General features: G+C 43.1%; 1 protein-coding gene across 5 annotated transcripts in view; it reads right to left on the reverse strand.

The window, feature by feature from the left end:
- Positions 1–7,469: 7,469 nt before the first annotated feature.
- Positions 7,470–19,376, reverse strand: part of LOC132407279 (oocyte zinc finger protein XlCOF6-like) — a 35,039-nt gene continuing 23,132 nt past the window's right edge. The window contains exons 4-6 of one of the 5 annotated variants that reach the window (XR_009516427.1): positions 12,497–12,649; positions 10,026–12,220; positions 7,470–9,034 (exon numbers count right to left, since the gene is read on the reverse strand). The gene's annotated coding sequence lies outside the window, so the exon portion shown is untranslated. The other 4 variants (XR_009516426.1, XR_009516429.1, XR_009516425.1 and 1 more) reach the window with 4 other exon arrangements.

A 19,376-nucleotide genomic window follows, 5' to 3' on the forward strand; every position in this document is an offset into this window, starting at 1 on the left:
CCATATCTTTTCTATGTGATACTTTTTATTTCTTTTGGCAGTTGCGTTGGTACCGATATTGCCATAGTTCTATAGTTTCATGTTGCTCGGCTTTCTGAACAGACCAGTCGAACGTCCACAAACCTCTGAATTATAACATGCATTAAATCTCATAATTTCACTACAATTACTTCACCTCACATAATGGAAATTGTGTTTCTTATGGAGCAATCGCCCATCACCGGTACGTGAGTCGTGGAAATCAAATGCCTGGTTCTAATCTGTCGGAAAGTCGTCAACCCACTGCTAATTCTATCTATTATTGTCCAGCGAGAGTGCACGGACAAAGTCCGCACAAATTCAATTTCTGCATTACACTTCCGAAAGTTACACTTGTTTCAGCATTGGAAAATGGTGGAACTTCAGTCATTTGCAGCTGACGATAATTCTGTTTTATTCCTTTTTTCCTTTTCAAATTTCTTGCAGTTAATTTAACGGCGATTGTGATCCTATCTCAAGGAAAATGCGGACTCTCCAAATGCATCACCCGTTACCTGGTTGGAGTGGCGACAGCAGATCTGATGGTGATTATCGTTGTTGCTTTAGTGGATCAGACCAACAATATCTACATTTATTCCAGATCCCTGCTGATCACTCCTGTATGCGCTCTGACACTTGTATCTGTAGTTGTAACAATAGATTGTTCTGTTTGGTTTACAGTTAGTTTTACCTTTGATCGTTTCATTGCAATATGTTGCCGAAAGCTTGCGGAACGACACTGCACTGAGAGAACAGCAACGGCCGTTGTGGTGACGGTGGACATAGTGAGCTGCGGTAGATGTGTCCTGTTTTACTTTGCCATTGAACCTTACGTCATTTTTGACAACGTGCCATGGCGTTGCGCCTTCTCACATGAATACGCTACTTTACCCGTGTGGAAAGGAATCGAATTACTGGATAGCATTTTAACACCGTTGCTACCAATCGGCTTAATTCTTATTTTCAATGGGTTAACAGTAAGGCATATAATTGCGGCAAATAAAGTGCGCAGAGGGCTTCAGAACAGCAGCGATAATCTGAAAGATCCTGAGGCAGAATACCGGAGAAAATCGATGATATTATTGTTTGCAATTTCTGCTAATTTCATATTACTTTGGATGCCCTATGTAGTTCATTCCTTGAAATGGCAAGCAGAAAATTACTTTTACCAGGAAAGATATTTGAGTTCCCCGATATATATACTACAGCAATTTGGGTTCATTTTCCAAATTCTTAGTACTTGCACCAATACTTGTAACTATACACTGAAGCAGAGGAAATTCAGAAAAGAGCTGAAAAATGGAATGAAGTATGTGTTTACATTAAATGGCCATCTGTGTAGATAACGCCCACTCCAGTTTCAGAATAAAGCAGTTTAAAAAATCTGTAGATTTGGCAAATATGGCATCAATTCATTCAATTCTGTGCCTGGCTCTCCTGAAATGAATAAATTCCAAACTATCGCAGACACTTGACAATTATTCGGGAATTAGACATTGCATTAGACAGCTTGAATGTATTTTCAGCATTGACTAGATGGGCCAAATAGTCTGTTTCCATACTGAACTTCTCCATGTTTCTATGACAGAGAAGCTGGCCGAACTTGTTTGGAAGGGAAAAGGTAGGAGTGACAACGGAGCAGCAATGGCTGGAGATTCTGGGAGCAATTCGGGAGCTGAGTGATCGATACATCCCAAAGAAGTGGAAGCATTGGAAAGGCAGGAGGACACAACCATGGCTGAAATGAGATGCCAAAGCCAACATAAAAGCCAAAGGGAGGGCAAACAAAAGAGCAAAAACAATTGGGAAGCTTTGAGAAACCAACAGAAGACCGAAAAACAAGTCAAATGAGTTGACATAAAATGATGATTAATGAGTCAGTCATTAATAAGTCTTGGCAGCACCCAACAGTCTGAGGCATTTAGAGGAACAAAATATCCGGGGCTTCAATATCTCTTGAGAACCAAGGTTCCCTGCACCAGTTACCTTTCAACTTTTATTTTGTCAGGCACATACAAACTCGACACTCTCAATATTGCACTTCTGAAGGCCTCCCACTTACCAAGTATTCCTTTGCCAGAAAACAGGCTGTCCCAAGCCACACTTGTCAGATCCTGTCTGATACCATCAAAATTGACCTTTCTCTAATTGAGAATCTCAACCCATGATCCAGAACTCTCTTTTTCCATATTTACTTTCAATGTCATGGCATTATGATCTCTAATTGCTGTCACCAGACATGGGTCATTTCCTAACAGCTTATTGCACACTTATATTTCAGGAATTCTAGGTACTGATTAAGGGCACATTTGACAATCTGTACCCCATCTATTCCTTTTAGAGTATGGGAGTCCCAGTCAATATATGGAAAGTTAAAATCACTTACTAAATCAACATTTGCTTCTTGGCATGGTCTGCGATCTCTCTACAAATTTTTTCCTCTAAATCGCTCAGACTGTTGGATGCAACCAGGTCCCAATAACGGCTAGAATATCATAATTCCCTGTCCTCAGCTCATCTGGAATCTGGACAGAAGGAATGGAGACAGGCTAACCCCTACTGACATCAATGGATCTGGGGTTGAAAGGGTGAACAACTTTAAGTTCCATGGCATAAACGTCACCAAGGATCTCACATGGTCTACAAACACTGGCAGTGTTGTGAAAAAAGCACCTCTTTCACCTCAGATGGTTGAAGAAGTTTGGGATGGGGACCCAAATCCTAAGGACTTTCTAAAGGAACACAATTGAGAGCATCCTGACTGGCTGCATCACTGCCTGTTATGGGAACTGTACTTCCCTTAATTGCAGGAACCTTTTACTGGTAAAGAGAAGTATTAATTAAATTAAATACCAGCAAATTCTGGAAGCAAACATCATACTGTCCGTAAAAAAGCCGAAGATGAAAAGAGGATGGCTTTTACAACAAGATACATGGTGGCTTGGATAACGGACTACTTGACAGACAGATCTCAGTATGTGCGGTTGGGAGACTGTAGGTCTGACACGGTGGTCAGCAGCACAGGAGCACCGCAGGGGACCGTGCTCTCTCCGGTCCTGTTCACCCTGTACGCATCAGCCTTCCAATATAACTCGGAGTCCTGCCATGTGCAGAAGTTTGCTGATGACACGGCCATAGTGGGGTGTGTCAGGAATGGTCAGGAGGAAGAGATACAGGACATTGTGATATGGTGCAACTCAAACTACCTGCGTCTCGATATCACCAAGACCAAGGAGATGGTGGTGGACTTTAGGTGACCTAGGCCTCATATGGAGCCAGTGATCATTAATGGAGAATGTGTGGAGCAGGTTAAGACCTACACGTATCTGGGACGAGATACAGTTAGACGAGAAGCTAGACTGGACTGCCAACACAGATGCCCTGTGCAGGAAAGCACAGAGTCGACTGTACTCTGGCTGGCGTCATTCAATGTTTGTAGTGAGATGCCGAAGATGTTCTGCAGGTTAGTTGTGGAGAGCGCCCTCTTCTTTGTGGTGGCGTGCTGGGGAGGCAGGATTAAGAAGAGGGACGTCTCACGTATTAATAAACTGGTAAGGAAGGCGGGCTCTGTTGTGGGCACAGAACTGGAGAGTATGACATCGGTGGCAGAGCGGAGGGCACTGAGTAGGCTACGGTCAATCATGGAAAACCCTGAACATCCTCTGCACAGCACCATCCAGAGACAGAGAAGCAGCTTCAGCGGCAGGTTGCTGTCAATGCAATGCTCCTCAGACAGGATGAAGAGATCATTACTCCCCAACGCTATTCGGCTCTACAATTCAACCACCAGGGGCAAGACATGTTAAAGTGCCGGGGTTAGGACTGAGCTTAAGTTACCACTCAATGCACTTTATTGAACTATTTAAGAACTTTTTAAAAGCTATTTATTAATGCTTTTTGGGAGGGTTATTTTAGATGCATATCATATTTTAAATACTGTATGTAATTAGTTTTGCTACAATAAGTGTATGGGACAGTGGAAAAATGTTAAATTTCCCCTTGGGGATGAATAAAGTATCTATCTATCTCATGATCCTAAACATATCTCAAGATCCACAATGGACTACCTCAAGAGGTGCAAGCTGAAGGTTTTTCCATGGCCCTCACAGTCCCCCAATCAAAACATCATCGAAAATCTGTGGATAGACCTCAAAAGATCAATGCATGCAAGGCATGCTTTTGCTTCGGGCCCTCTTCCTTTTTTGTTATTTTGAAACTATAAAATATGGAAATAAAAAAACTTTCTTTCTTAAAATATGAAATAAATGTGTCTTCTTTAACTTACGCCTTTCGGAAATCAGTTCAAATTTTACACGTTTAACTATTCACAGTAACAGAAATTTTGAACGGGGGTGCCCAAACTTTTGCATGCCAGTGTAATTGAGCAGGCCTCTTTTGAAGCGGCCGTCTCCGCCCAGAAGGCTGAGCTGTTCCTACAACTAATACTATCACTATGACTGTTGTGAAAATATTGCTAAATAACTCCTCACTGTAGACTTCCAGAAATAAGCTAGGACAATGGGCCAAAATAAATGTGGAAATCTGTAAAGAACTTGCTATGAAACAGCAGTTCCACTGCACCCATCATCTGAAAGCAGTGGCATAGTGGAACGAGCCAATGGTACTTTGAGAGATAAGTTGGCATAATTCATTTCCTGTGTTTTCTGAGAGCCGTAATGGTAGCATTGTCAATTGCACCATATCCAGGTCTGGAAGGCGAGACTGGGAATGGTGTTGCTTTGAGGTTTGGAGTCGTAGATCTCCTCCACAAGACCCCTCCAAGCTATGGCCGGGGATAAGAGTTACGTCTCCAGCAGTGGCTAGTGCTACTTGTTGGTGGAACCAGAACGAGAGTGCACCCTATCAAGTGGGAAGTAGTAACTGTACCAAGAGTCAAACTTATGATACCCCTGGACCACTAAATGGAAATCATTGGCTTTGTGGAAATAGGGCCGATCCCTGGCTGCCGGGAGAAAGAACAGGGCAGCAGCATGGAACCACACCCTACCAGACGTGTTCTCGAGGGGGGACGAGGGTCGGAGTGGTTGTTGCTACTTGACCGACCTTGTGCCACACTTGAGGATCCTGCCTCAGCCTCAGGATCACCCCCATTGGAATAGGCATCGAAGGGTTGCCTGATAAATGTGGTGGAATGCTTTGGGAAATAATAAACAGGGTGGACAAAGGAGAATTGGTTGATATTGTGTACATGGATTTTCAGACCTTTGACAAGGTGCCACACATGAGGCTTCTTAACGAGCTCTGAGCCTAGTTGGGCGGCAATGAGGAAGGAGCTGATCTCGGGTTTGTGTAAATCGAAGGGAGGTTGCAGTGGGAAAGGGCTTGGACCGAGCCAGACGGTTGCACAGTCTGGGCCGGGAATGTAGGGTCAGTTTGTTGTGGTTCCCCGAGCTGTGAGAGTGGCTGTCGGTGACGAGGATCTGTCTACATGCACGGGTGTGGGGTAAATGGTGGGAAAGTTGTGGGGCTACCGACGGGGTGGAGGGAAGTTGGGTATGTGGGTTATTGGACACAGTGTGGCCCAGGGGGATGGATCCGAGGGGAGATTAATTTGTAAGCAAGGGAGGATCTGGTCCATTGCATCAGACAGCTTTCAAGAAGCAACAAATCTCTCGTTATATTAATCACTGTCCAATCTTGCTGCTACCATTGTGTTTGTCACAGAGCCCAAAATCTGGGAACAGCTCGATGGTAGGAAGCAGATGGTGATGATGGGAGCAAACACGAGGAAATCTGCAGATGCTGGAAATTCAAACTACAAACACAAATTTCTGGTGGAACACAGCAGGCTAGGCAGCATCTATAGGAGAAGCACCGTCGACATTTTAGGCCGAGACCCTTCGTCAGGACTAACTGAAAGGAAAGATAGTAAGAGATCTGAAAGTAGTGGGGGGAGAGGGAAATGCAAAATGATAGGAGAAGACCGGAAGGGGTGGGATGAACCTAAGAACTGGAAAGGTGATTGGCGGAAGTGATACGGATCTGTAGAAGGGGAAGGATCATGGGACGGGAGGCCTCGGGAGAAAGAAAGGGGGAGGGGGGAAGCACCAGAGGTTGACAGTGTTTCTCCTTAATTATGCTCTCTGGCCTGCTGTGTTCCACCAGCATTTTGTGTGTGTTGGTGATGATGGGAGGTTGTTTATTGGAGTCAAGGCCCGTGCCTCCTGGAGCTCCCCAGGGTAACACCCATTGCTACTTGTCATCGATGTCAATAATCTGGTTGAGAATGTACAGGGTATGGGTAGTGAGTTTGCCGCCAGTAATTGCAAACAATTACTTCTTTTTGCAAGATAGTAAATATAAACACCCCTCTTTCCCTCTCCACACTCAGAACCGACCAAAAGCTACTTCAGAAGATGCAAGTTCTTCAAATGAGCAAACACTGAGGGAATGAGAATAACTTTAAAGAGCTGGGATACTGACAGCACATTACAGACCTGGAGTGATTGCAACTGGGTCTGACAGACTTAACTGATACATTCATTCTCACCTCAACTATTCCCTACTTCATTTTGTACAGTTACCAAAAATTCCAGTGTATAAGCCGAGAACTTAGCCCCAAATTTTGGTTAAGGGGTCAGCTTATACAGAGGGTGCCAAATTTGGAGAAGCAAATACAAGGAAGACAGTTCAGATTTATTGGTTGTTTTTGAGTCTAATTCAGGCATGGGCAAACTACGGAGCGGGTATTTTAATCTGGCCCGCAGAACTTGATGAAATTATATTAATAAACCTTGTTAACGCTTTTTCCCCGCAATTCTGGCATTTTCCCAATAGAAGACGCACTCTATATACATTGACCTTTGTTGAGGTGCAGCATATTTCTCCACATTTGCGCTTTACTCTTTGTTCGGCTCGACCTATTTGTGTGAACAGGCGTTCAGCATCATGAACATCAACAAAGCCAGCCACAGATCCAAGTTAAATGACCAACACCTCGGATTCATCCAGAGAATCGCCACAACAAAACTAAATCCAGACTTTGATGCGCTGGCTAAAAAGGGAGACCAACAACACTGTTCTCACTGAAATTAAAAATAAGTTTCTTCATTGTGTTATGTAAAAAATGCATTTGAAAATATTTTTTTCAATAAGCCTTACATGTTACATGTCATTTCTGTTAAGTGATGGACATGAGTAGTGCGCAGGTGCACGTACGTTCTCAAAATAAAAAATGCGCTCCAGATCAAATAACGCGCTCCGCATACTGACGCGCTGTCACTGTTCTGTCTTTCTGCTGGTCGTTGTTGAGTTTTGGCACAGGGGACAATTGAATAAGAAGGAGCAGGACAAGTAGACCTGCATTCTACCGTTTTTGAAATAAAGACAGTCAGGAGGAGAGTGATGATGATAATATCTTGAAGGATAACAGAATTTTCAGTGCTTTAAAATAATAACTGTTACTATTAAAAGAGCTGTATTTTATTCATTTAATTTTCAGTGTTTTAAAAGTCATTTCAATAAATAGCTAAATACCATGGGACTTCAAAGACAGATATTTTGTTGTAATGCATTTGTTCATTTTCAATTGAAATTAAAGCACGTGTTTTCTACATATCCCATGATATTTTATTTTCACTTATGAGGTGTATTACCAAAACACTCCGTCCATCTGCTCCTGGTCCGGCCCCACTGTCAAATTTTAGAACCCTTTGTGGTCCACAAGTCAAAAAGTTTGCCCACCCCTGGTCTAATTGGTTCCACTATAGACGCATGAATTCTTTGGTTTGTTTAAACTCACATCTAGTGGGTGGAGCACGGAGATCAAAACACCAGGGATGACTGCAATGTCCGTGTTTTCAGCTTTCAGTGCTGCTTTTGTCTCAACTGACAAGTGCGCTTTGAACATGTTCTAGTCAAGAAGCGACTTCTCTTTCCCGAAACCTTCAGGACATCGACACCACACCTCTTTAACCCACTTCAAGCAACCCACTTCGTCCCTCCAACAGCGATTTTGAATGGAAACAACACCACGCGGGAATTTTCTGAGCAATCTTTGTTTTTTGTCCCAACACAAGATCACGTCTATTCATAAATCGGGTCCACCAACTTCGCGTAGCTTTGAAATTTTCGCTGACCTCACGGTGTTTTTCGGCCCATTTCTAAGCTTGAACTTGAATCATTTCTCTGGTAACAATGTATCATGAAGCTGATGATTCACCCACTCTCAAACTTTTTCTTCCAGTTCTGGCCACTGGCATGTTTTCCTGCAGTTTGCACATTTCGTCTTTGGCATTTCTCTCAGCTTGTCCTCTGCCTTTCTCCACTCTCTCACTCTCTCTCGTTTACACTAAACCTCTTAGCAGCTGCAGAATTATTCGTTCCTTTAGCAAAATCAACAACCTTCAGCTTGAAGCCTGCACCATATCACATTCATTTTAATCTTTTGTACATGGTGGTCATAATCTCCATACTGATCCCACTACCCCGTGTTATGTTTTAACGAGATTACGATGGGCACTAAATGGTTTCACGGCGGTAACATTTCAGAGGCTTCTTTACCATTGGAGACCTAATTCAAAACTTTCCTCCCTGATTTAATTATTAAGAATTTGCTTATAACGCTCTTCAATGTGTAAGCCTGTTTTCTTAGCAGGTACCGGTTCACAAAATTTCCAGGTTCCGGATCCTGCAAAGCTGAGTGCAGGCATGTGAGATCTTGTGATCATTTCTGGTTAAATCAAAAACCTCTTCAAAAGGGGTCAGTTTATACGAAGCTATCATAAAAAGTCTATTTTTTAACATTGAAAATGGGGATCAGCTTATACCCCAGAATATACGGCATGTAATGTCTAAAGGACCAGTGTTTGAGTAAATGAGACTCTCCAAACTTGCTCCTGACTGAATCAATGGAAACCCTGAGTCAGATGGGTTCTCTCCAGTCGGTGCTCTCAGTCCTCGGGCTGGTTCACTTGCTGCTGTTCCCTCTTCTTCAATCGTGGTTTGCTTCCAGTTGTGGGCTTTTCTTCCAATAAATCTCTCACCGCAGGTCTAACTTTAACATGAAAGATAATTAAGCATGTTAACAATACCAAGGAGGACAAAATACCTCTGCTCACTGAAATCTAAACATTAAAGACAAATATAATTATCTCAGTGAACAAATCTGTAATTGTCCCTGACACGTCACAAAACCTGATATGGGATAGGAAGGAGTCATTGTTCAGTCATGGTAAGATATAAGATGTAGGGACAGAGTAGAGCCCACTCAACCACGGCTGAGATTTATTCCAACACCATATTCCTGCCTTCCTCCAGTAACCCTGAACCTGCTTAGCAATCATCAATATATTAATCTCTGCCATAAATATACCCAACTTGCAGCCTCAAACAACCTCTGCTGCAACAAATTCCACAGATCAGTTATCTTTTGGCTGAATACATTTTTCTCATCACAGTTTTGAAGGGAAACATCTTTATTCTGAGTCTATGCTGTCAGATCACAGACTCTCCGTCTAATGGAAACATCCTCTCCAAGTCCACTGTATCCAGGCTTTTCAGCATTCGGTAGGTTTACTTAACCACCCCCTCCTCTTTCACCCCCCTCTGAACTCCATTGAGCACAGCCCCATAACCATCAACTGCTCCTCGTACATAAAGCCGATCATACCTGAGATTATTCACGTGAATCTCATTAGCAACAACTGCACTGAACACATTCCCAAGCATAACAGACAATCAGGAAATTTAAACCATTCCAGAGTGAATGGAATAAAAAGAAACTGGATTCACCAGAATAGCTCAAAAGGTAAGGAACTGCTGTGGGGAGAGCAACACATTTAACGATTCAGTTTCACAATCATTTGTCAGAATGGATTCAAAATTTATCATTTTTAGTGCAGATCTCCAGCAACCTGAGTTTCTGTTTGATTTCTACTGTCTGACAGACAGGTAACAGCGAGGAGGAATTTCCAAACACAGTTCGAACACTGAACACCCAAGGTCTATTTCTACTGGTTCAAACACAGAACAGCCCATTTACTCACAGCCTCTCCTTGTGAGGGATGGAATACAAACTCATTCTCTCCTCAGATTAGCAGCATTGCTTCCAAAGCAACTCCAGAAACAAACATTTGATCCCAGACCAGAAATACTCGCTCAACACCTCATAAACCGGGGCAGCTTGATCCCCGGGTCCATTTTACTTGGATCTAAACAGGGGTGCAGTGCTGCCGGAGTTCACCGGAGCACCACTCCAGCACTTCTGGAAAAAAAGAACTCAAAATAAACAAGTGGGGAATTTATCAGCAGACGCATATTAAATTGAGGGAATTTTACGGAAGTGGGGGTTGGGGGACAGGGGTTGGTGGATGATGGGGGGAATGCCAATAATAACATTAGGATATTCGATAGTTTTTGGTGAAATCCTGGAGCTGTGACTGTGGTGGTCCGTGGATTACTTGGTAATACAAAAGTAATTTTTTTATCACTAATCACTATGGCTGCTAAGCAAACAACCGTGCAATACTTTGTCATATTATTAAATTAAGTGTTATATGTTTTATTGTACCAGTTATATACTGAAATGCAGTGATTGGCTATAATCTTGTTAATGTCTTAACTATCGCCGTATTTCTGTGGAGCTCTGGAATTCATATATATTTCTTTCATATTTGTTTAGTGTTTGACATTATAAGAAGCCCAATTTGTGTACGTGCTCATCACATGAATGGGGCAAGGAAGTTACCCAGTACATGAAAGGAGCAGGTACACAAATTAGGTGTGACATACGAGGGGTGATTGATAAATTCGTGGCCTAGGGTGGAAGGAGTCGATTTTTGAAAAACTAGCAATTTTCCATTATCTGAAACAGAAATACCGCAAAAGTTACTAACTTCAAACTTTCTGCATAATCACCCAAAGAGTTGAACTGCAAGTGCATGTACCATGAGCTGTATAACTTTAGCCGTTCTAATAGGCCACAAACTAATCAATCACCGCTCGTACAGCTCCGGCAGCTGAAAGATTGGCATTGCACCCTTGCTCCAGCCGTCCCGCAGAGCTCGGGCCCAGCCCTTTCCCAAAGCAACCGGCCCCCAATTCACAGAAATCCGCCGAGATCAGACCCCCCTCACCCCGACTCTAGTCGGAGAGCCCCCAACAGCCGCAGTCGGCACTGCCCATGCGTTTAACAGGAGCTTTTCCGCAGCACCACCGGTGGCCAGAGGTCTGCACATCGTCGCCAGTGGCCGGAGGTCTGCACATCGTCGCCAGCGGCAGGAGGTCCCTACAGCGACACCAGCGCTCGGAGGTCTGCACATCGCTACTAGTGGCCAGCGGTCCCTGCAGAGCCTCAAGTGATCGGTGGCGTGAGGGACAACAGAGAGGCAAATCACAAACGCGGCAAAGTCTGCAGATAATACACACAAAATGCTGGTGGGACACAGCAGGCCAGACAACATCTATAAGCAAAAGCACTGTCGACATTTCGGGCCGGGACCCTTCCTCTGGACTGAGAGTGGACGGAAATTAGTCCGAGAAAAGAGGTGAGGGGTGGGGATGGGGCAAGAGCTGGGGAGCGAGAGGTGGATCCAGGTGAGGGGGGAGGTGGGAAGGTGGAAATAGTGACGGGGGGGAGCTGAGTGTTTGGGGCAACACCGGGCTGCAGAAGATGGTACTTAATTCCACAGAGAATTAACAAAGTTAGAGAGTATTTGTTACTGAGAGTGCAATGAAGATTCACCAGTCTGATCCATGGAGTGCTGGGTCATCATTTGGAGAAAGATCAAATGTGATAACCCTTTATCGAGAATCGAGGACTGAGGTGAACACATTGAAATGCACAACATCATTACCAGTTGAACCAGGGATCCCAGTCTTTGAAAAAGGGGATGGACTGTCCCGGACTGAGCTGAGGGGAAATGTCTCCACTCTGAGAGTGAGAAATGTCTGTAAATCCCCACCACAGAGGGCGGTGGAGACTCAGTGATCGTCCTCACATAAAACAGAGGCCGGCAGATGTGTGGGGATTGAAGGGATTGAGGAAATGAGGATCGGGCAGAAACATGCGGCTGAGATGGGAAAGCAGCCGCCATCTTGTTGATGGTTAGAGGGGCTGAATGGCCTCTGTAATGTTCTTGCTCGGGTGTAACAGAACGAGGTAAACCATCGTTAACACGAACCAGATCGCATTAAGATTAACCGTTCACTGTTCACTCTTCACATTAACGTATGGTGAAAACTGTTGATAAAACAATACAAGATTGATACAGTATTTGTTCGCTTCTTGTATCACATTTACATTGTAAATACTTGTAAAAGTAAACTACAACAACTACATTACATTAAAGTGCAGCATACAGTCAGAATCTACCGACGCCATTGACTGCTTTAAATACACCAACACAAACTATCCCGACTCTAACTAACGAAAACATAAACCTTATCGACCGTCATTACTTTTAACGGAAGCAGTGTTAACGTTTTAATTCAACATATCAATTATCTATGAACTTACAGCGTCGCTTCACTGTGATTTCTAATGCATACAGAGACAATTTTTCTTGTGTTGGTCTCACGCGTGTGAGAGCTCCCACCCTTGCGTTTATCCCAAACCGGTAGTTTCCCAGAAGACGAGGCGAAACCGGATGTGACGCCATCGCATGCCGCGCTGTATTACAGAGAATGAATATATTTTAAACAATTCTAACTTTAACTAGAAAATACTAAAAAATTAATTACTAAGCGAAAATATAAACTAAACAAATGCCATAAAGGCAACACAGCCTCCTCCTGCTGTTTCTCACTTGATGTCTCAGTGTTCCTGTCTAGTGAGGCTGGAGGAATGTAATAGACTGATTTAAATGAAACCTGCGCACTTCATGTTTGGGTCTGAGTTGTGTGTTGTACCGGGATGTGAATCGAGCCCATGACTTTGTGACCACGGCGGTGGAGGGAAACGGATGGGGAAGACATGGAGGGAAAAACTAAACATGTATCTGGTGTAAATATGGAATAATGTGGGAAATGCGGCCAATGGGTCGGGCAGCGTGTGAGAGTGAGGAGCAGAGTCACCGGTTCAGCTGGGAGACCCTCAACCTGATCCCGTCTCCTGTTCACGTTTCTCTGCAGATCTGCAGCATCAGTCGGTCACTGCTCTACGAGTACATGTAGCTTCATCTTTCACCCATTCAGACAAGGCCATGAGATCTGGATTTGTCACTTCCTCTCATAGTGAGTGGACAATGTTCTGTTTCTGCAAGACATTCAGCATGTTTCATTCCACTGTTTTACCTACTGAAGTGCAGCCGATGCTTCTGGATGTGTGACCCATTTATGTGAGAATTTAGCCTTTTGATTTATCTGAGCTTCTCATAAATGTGTACAGTTCAGCTAAGCTTCACTCCAGAATTTCCAAAATAACAACCCAGTCAGTCAAATAGTTCCACACAATTAAAATAGTTTATTGCATTTTTATACTACTTATATAATTAAACTATTTAATATGTATATTCTTATTTTAAATCACAATTGTCAATATCTATTGTTATGAATTAGGTTGTACTGCTGCCGCACAGGCAACAAATTTCATGACATGTGCCGGTGCTATTAAACCTGATTCTGATATTGATATGGGAGACCCAACACCGGTCACGATCCAAGTTACCGCAGATCGTAATGCGAGGTTGAAGCCTTTTATATTTATTTGCATTCCTTAGAAAAGGCAACTGTTAAGTTTCCTTCTGTGGTTTCAAAGCAGAAGCTCGGTCTGTCTAATATTTCCACACAATTAAAATGGGGATGTTGTTTATTATCATCATGTACTGAGCTGCAGTGAAAACCTTGCCTGCCGTACCATCCACACAGATCAATACATTACGACAGTACGTTGAGTTGATATACGACAAGACAATCACTGTAACAAAGCATTATGGCTGCAGAGAAAGTGCAGTGCAGATAGACATATGGTGCAGGGTCACGTCGAGTTACGTGAGGTCGATTACATTTTATCATTCATTTGGCTTATAACCACAGACAGGAAGCCGTCCTTTAGCCTGGTCGTACGCGCTTTTAGGCTTTTGTATAGCTTCCTTGAAGGGAGAGGAGGTTTGCAGCAAGCATGTCCAGGTTGTCAGGAGCTTTGAGTTCATATACTGCTTTTCTGAGGTAGCGGAAGTGTAGGAAGAGTCAATGGAGGGGAGGCTTGTTTCTCTGATGGACTCTGCTCTCCAAAGCTCTCTGCAGTTCCTTGCAATCATAGGCAGACCAGTAGCCATACGAAGGCGTGAAGTATCGACAAGAAGCTCAGAGACCTCGGCCTTCACCCTGTCTTGTGAAGCTGGATCCTGGACTTCCTGTCAGATCGCCGGCAGGTGCTAAGTGTGGACTCCCTCACTTCTGTCTCTCTGACCCTCAGCACACATACCCCACAGGGTTGTCTCCCTGGCCCCCACCTTTACTCTCTGTGCACCCACAACTTGTGTCGCCACTCACAGCTCCAATCTGCAAATTAAATTTGTTGACGACACTACATTGATTGGCCTAATCTCAAATAATAATTTTCAATCAATCTTCTGACAAGGCTCGGTCCAAACAAACTTGCCACCCTTCTTCAGGAGATCAGTCAGCGGAAGAGCGATACCAGCAAAGTTCTCACAGAACTTACGATAATATCCAACCATTCCCAGAAACCTTCCAAAAGCCTTGTTACCAGTCGGAGTAGAAACTTCAGAAAATTACCTGGACTTTTGCCTGAACAGGAACCAATTTGCCTTGACCTACAACATTGCCAAGATAGGTCACAATGACATAGCCAAATTCACTCTTAGGTGAGTTAACTGTAAGGCTGGCCTGGGAAAGCCTGTCAAACAGCTTTTCTACTGCAGAGATATGCTCTTCCCAAGTGTCACTACCTGTGACTACGTCATTACTACAGGTGTCTGTGTGTTCCAACCCTCAAGTTACAGAATCAATCATTCTCTGGAACGTCCCTAGAGCATTTTTCATTCCAAATGGCAAAACATTGTATTCGTACAACCCAGGTGTCCTAAACACAGACATTTCTCTACCTCTGTCCATCAATGGAACACACCGATACCCTTTCAACAGATCAATCTTTGTAAGAAATTTAGCTTTCCCAGCCTTATTGATGTAATCGTCCAACCCAGGGATAAGATATGCATCTGTTTTTGTTACTGCATTTACCTTTCCATAATCAGTGCAAACTCTAGCAGTGTTATGCATATATAGGTGTAAATATATATTTCCCAAACATAGGTGGTAAATGATACAGTCTTACGCCGGCATGGTAAGGATATTCAGTTCATTTCACAGGATTAAAGAGTGTGAGAGATTTGGCATCCAAACAGGTGTCGTCGACCCTCTTCCGATGTCCTCGAGATCTTCCAAGTTAGCCAAACATGACCAACTTAAGAGCACCGTCTTCAAGTGACAATCTACCAACCCTGGCAAGGGTTTCTAGCAGATATCACAGGGTCGCTCTTACACGCACTAATAGTCACAGATTGATTCCTCTTTACTGATCCTCAACCCCCCCCCCCCCGTGGGCATTTAAAACTTCAGTGACAACTCTTCCCACTAGCCTTTGTGTGTCTGCCTGTCCTAAGAAACAAACGGCAACACTCCTTTAAATACCATTGTGCTGAACACCAGCTGTCCATCATGCAGGCCCTCCGCTCTATCTGTCGCTGTAACAAGCCGCTTGGGCTCGTCTCTCTCGCTGTTTTACAGACATGGTTCTTCGAGGCACAGTCCATAATCACAGGCCTAATAATACTATTGTTCAGCATATATTCAATTTCTTGCTCAGCCAATTTACACTTTCTACCTTCGTGCAATATGGGTGTTGTTAACCAGTTTGGCTGGACCGAAATCTACGTCGTGTACTGCGACCGAGGTTTGCTTGGGACCATTGGGAAATAAACCTTTAAACTTCAGAATTAATTTCTTCAGCTGTTGTTGTTGCTTTGGCTGCAGATGAGCCAACTTGGTATCAATGTTTTCTTGAACAACTGAGTTCATTAGCCTAACTGGGACCATGTTTGGCTTGTGAAAAGTCTCAGACGAGACAATTGTTTCATTCTCAGGGTTGCCAGATTCATATGTTTTGATAACACCCACAGATGGTGCCTGCTTGTCAAAATAAGTCTGTATCATATTTATGTGTACTACCTGTGTTGGTTTGCATCGGTCGGGTGTCTTAATAACATAATTCACATCATTAACTTGAGAGACTATTTCATACGGTCCATTGAGTTTCGCCTTAAGTGGATTCATCCACATTGGAAATAAGGCAAGCACCTTACCCCCCACCTGGTATTTTCTTTCACAAGCCTGTTTATCAAACCAAAACTTCATTTTGCTTTGAGAAATCTATAAGTTTTGTCTTTCTAGGCTACAGGACTGGTGTAGTTTGTTTCTGAACTTCAAAACATAGTCTAACAAGTTAATATGTACATCCCATCAATCCACTGTTCCTTTAACATGGTCAAAGGTCCCTCACTCTCTGACCAAATACAAGTTCAAATGGACTAAAGCCCATTGATTCCTCTTACTGTGAACAAAAACAATTATATTCCTTCATCCCATTATTTTCCATTTTCAACAAAGTACGTATTATTCATTGTTTTGAGGGTGGAATGAAATCTATCTAAAGCCCCTTGTGATTCCGGATGGTTCACCGATGATGTAATCCCTTTAGCTCCCAGTTCATAAACCACCTGCTGGAATTACTTCCTTGATCAGACTGGGTTGCTTTAGGCAAACCAAACAGAATAAAAAAAACTTGGTAAGAGCCTTCGTCACAGTTTGAGCTTTAATATTCCTGAGAGGTATTGCCTCTGGGAATCTGGATGAGGTACTCATAATAGTTAGCAAATACTGATGGCCAGCTTTAGTCTTTGGCAATGGGCCAACACAATCCACTATAACTGGAAAAGGGTTCACCGAATGCAGGTATAGGCTGGAGTGGGGCCATTGGTGTGACCTGATTAGGCTTATCCACAACTTCACAAGTGTGACAGGTTCTGCAAAAGGTCATAACATCTTTCCTCAAATTAGGCCGTAAAATTCCTTCACAATCCTGTTTACAGTTTTATTCACTCCAAAATGGCCACCTAAGGGCATACTGTGGGCCAAAGTTAACATTTTTATCCTATGAACTTTAGGAACTACAACTTGGTGAACAATTGCCCGTTCCTCACTCACAGGTATAGCAGGTGGCACCATTTCCTGATTAACACTCCATCCTTGAGATAATGCCCTACTTGCATTTTCTTATTATCATCATCTGAGAGAGCTGTTTCTTTTAAAACTTCAATCTCAGGGTCTCAGTTCTGTTCTGCTATAAACTCCTTCCTAGACAGGGATAAATCTTTCTCATCAGACTTACTACCTGAATCCTGTTGAAACAATGATGGCAGAAAAGTCCCTGACAGGTCAGCATTACCTGAATCCCGATTTTGGCTATCATGGGTATCAGAATCATGCTGCACAGAACCGTCTGCGTCAGCAGACTTTTTAGCCATACTTGGGAGTTACTGCGCAGGAAGGATAAATGTTAAAACCCATCTGTCCGTCATCAGTGGGTGGCTTAGTTGTCAACTGCACTGCAGGAAGTAATTTACCATATGCCAGGTCATCCCTAACAGCAAACATCAAACATCATTCCCTAACATCTTCCACCGGTAATCTGGAGCATAATCCAATCTTAACAAGTCTGGAAACCAACCGTGACTGTAAAGTTACCTTGTGCAATGGCACAGAAGCCCCAGTGCCTTTAATAAAATGCCGCTCCCAATGCCTTTAATAAGATTTACCTCACCAGTGTTAGTCTCATCACCAAACTTTAGAACGCTGTCTAATATAAGTGACTGAGAAGCCCCAGTATCTTAAAGAATTTTCACTGGTACAGGGGTTGACCGTTCCTTTACTTCAGATACAAACCCATCTGACATAAAATGATTGAATCCCTTCTTAACTCGGTCAGACCTCTCAGTTCTTAACTGACCTTCAACAGAATGTTCAGAACCCTGTGGGTTTATAGGTGCTTCAACATATTGAACACAGGCATTTGGGACTGCCTCCTTTTTCTTTTTCTTATTCAGGATAGAACAGTTAGCCATCATATGAGCAGCTTCTTACAATAGTAACAAGTAAGACCAGAATATTTCTCCTTCAGCTGCTTCCCTTCATCCTTACTCGTGTCACTCGTCCCAGCTTTAATTTCTGGTTTACCCTGGTGATCCCTGCTACTCTTTTGGAATCTCTTATTCTGGGTAAATTTAACAGTATAAGTTAAAGCAAACTCATCTGCTAATCCAGCAGACTCCTGCAATGTAGCAGCATCCTTTTCATCTAAATATGTCTTTATGTCATCAGGGACACACCTTTTGAATTCTTCAATTACAACCAACTCTTTCAAGCAGTTAAAATCATCATTTATATTTTAATATGTGCACCAGCCAAAACACAAACTTCTCACAAGAATATTCCATATAAGTCTGGTTCACAGATTTCCTTGAATTTCTAAACTTCTGCCGGTATGATTCTGGTGCCAACTCGTAAGCTTTGAGCACAGCCTGTTTCACTATGTCATAATCAGCTGCTTCATCAACTGTCAAGGCAGAATAGGCTTGCTGAGCCTTCCCCTTAATTACACATTGTAAGAGAATAGGCCAACCCTTTTCTGGCCACTTTCAACTCTGAGCAACCTTCTCAAAATGCTGAAAGTATTTATCAAGCTCTGCCTCGTCAAGTGGAGGTACCAATTTAACTTCCCGACTGTCCTCAAACTTATCACCAGAGTCTAACACTAGACCCCTTTGCTGCAATCTCTCTATCTTTTCCAGCTCAAACAGCCTCTATCCTTCTGCTTCCTCCCTGTTTTTCTGCCTCTCTAGCCTCAAACTGCCTCTGCCTCTCCGCACTCCATCTTTAACTTTTCTAAGTTGTATTGGAGCTCAAGCTCACTCGGTTTACTTTCAGGAAACACCTCCAACTCCTCCACTTTAAACACACCTCAGATACATAATGTTCAGCTATAACCCTCTGCATCTGTGCCTTCCTCATTGTCAATTTCACCTTAGCAAGTTTAAACCTTTTCGCAATACACAACAACACAATCCTTTTGGTGTCCTCTAATGCCTCAGAAGTTGGTGCTTCCAGACATTTATCAACATCCATTGCTGCTGATTTTGCACACACAAATAAATCAAAAGGGATTTCCACAATGAAATCAATAATTAATTAATCAACACACCATCAAATTTGTTCATATCCCAGATGCAGGCCCCAATTTTGTTATGAACAAAAATTTAGAAACTAAAGCTTTAGAAATGAACCAGCAGCAATAGACTACTCCTGGGGTCTAGTTTTGA

Source organism: Hypanus sabinus, chromosome 18, assembly GCF_030144855.1.
Source record: "Hypanus sabinus isolate sHypSab1 chromosome 18, sHypSab1.hap1, whole genome shotgun sequence".
Lineage (NCBI taxonomy): Eukaryota > Metazoa > Chordata > Chondrichthyes > Myliobatiformes > Dasyatidae > Hypanus > Hypanus sabinus.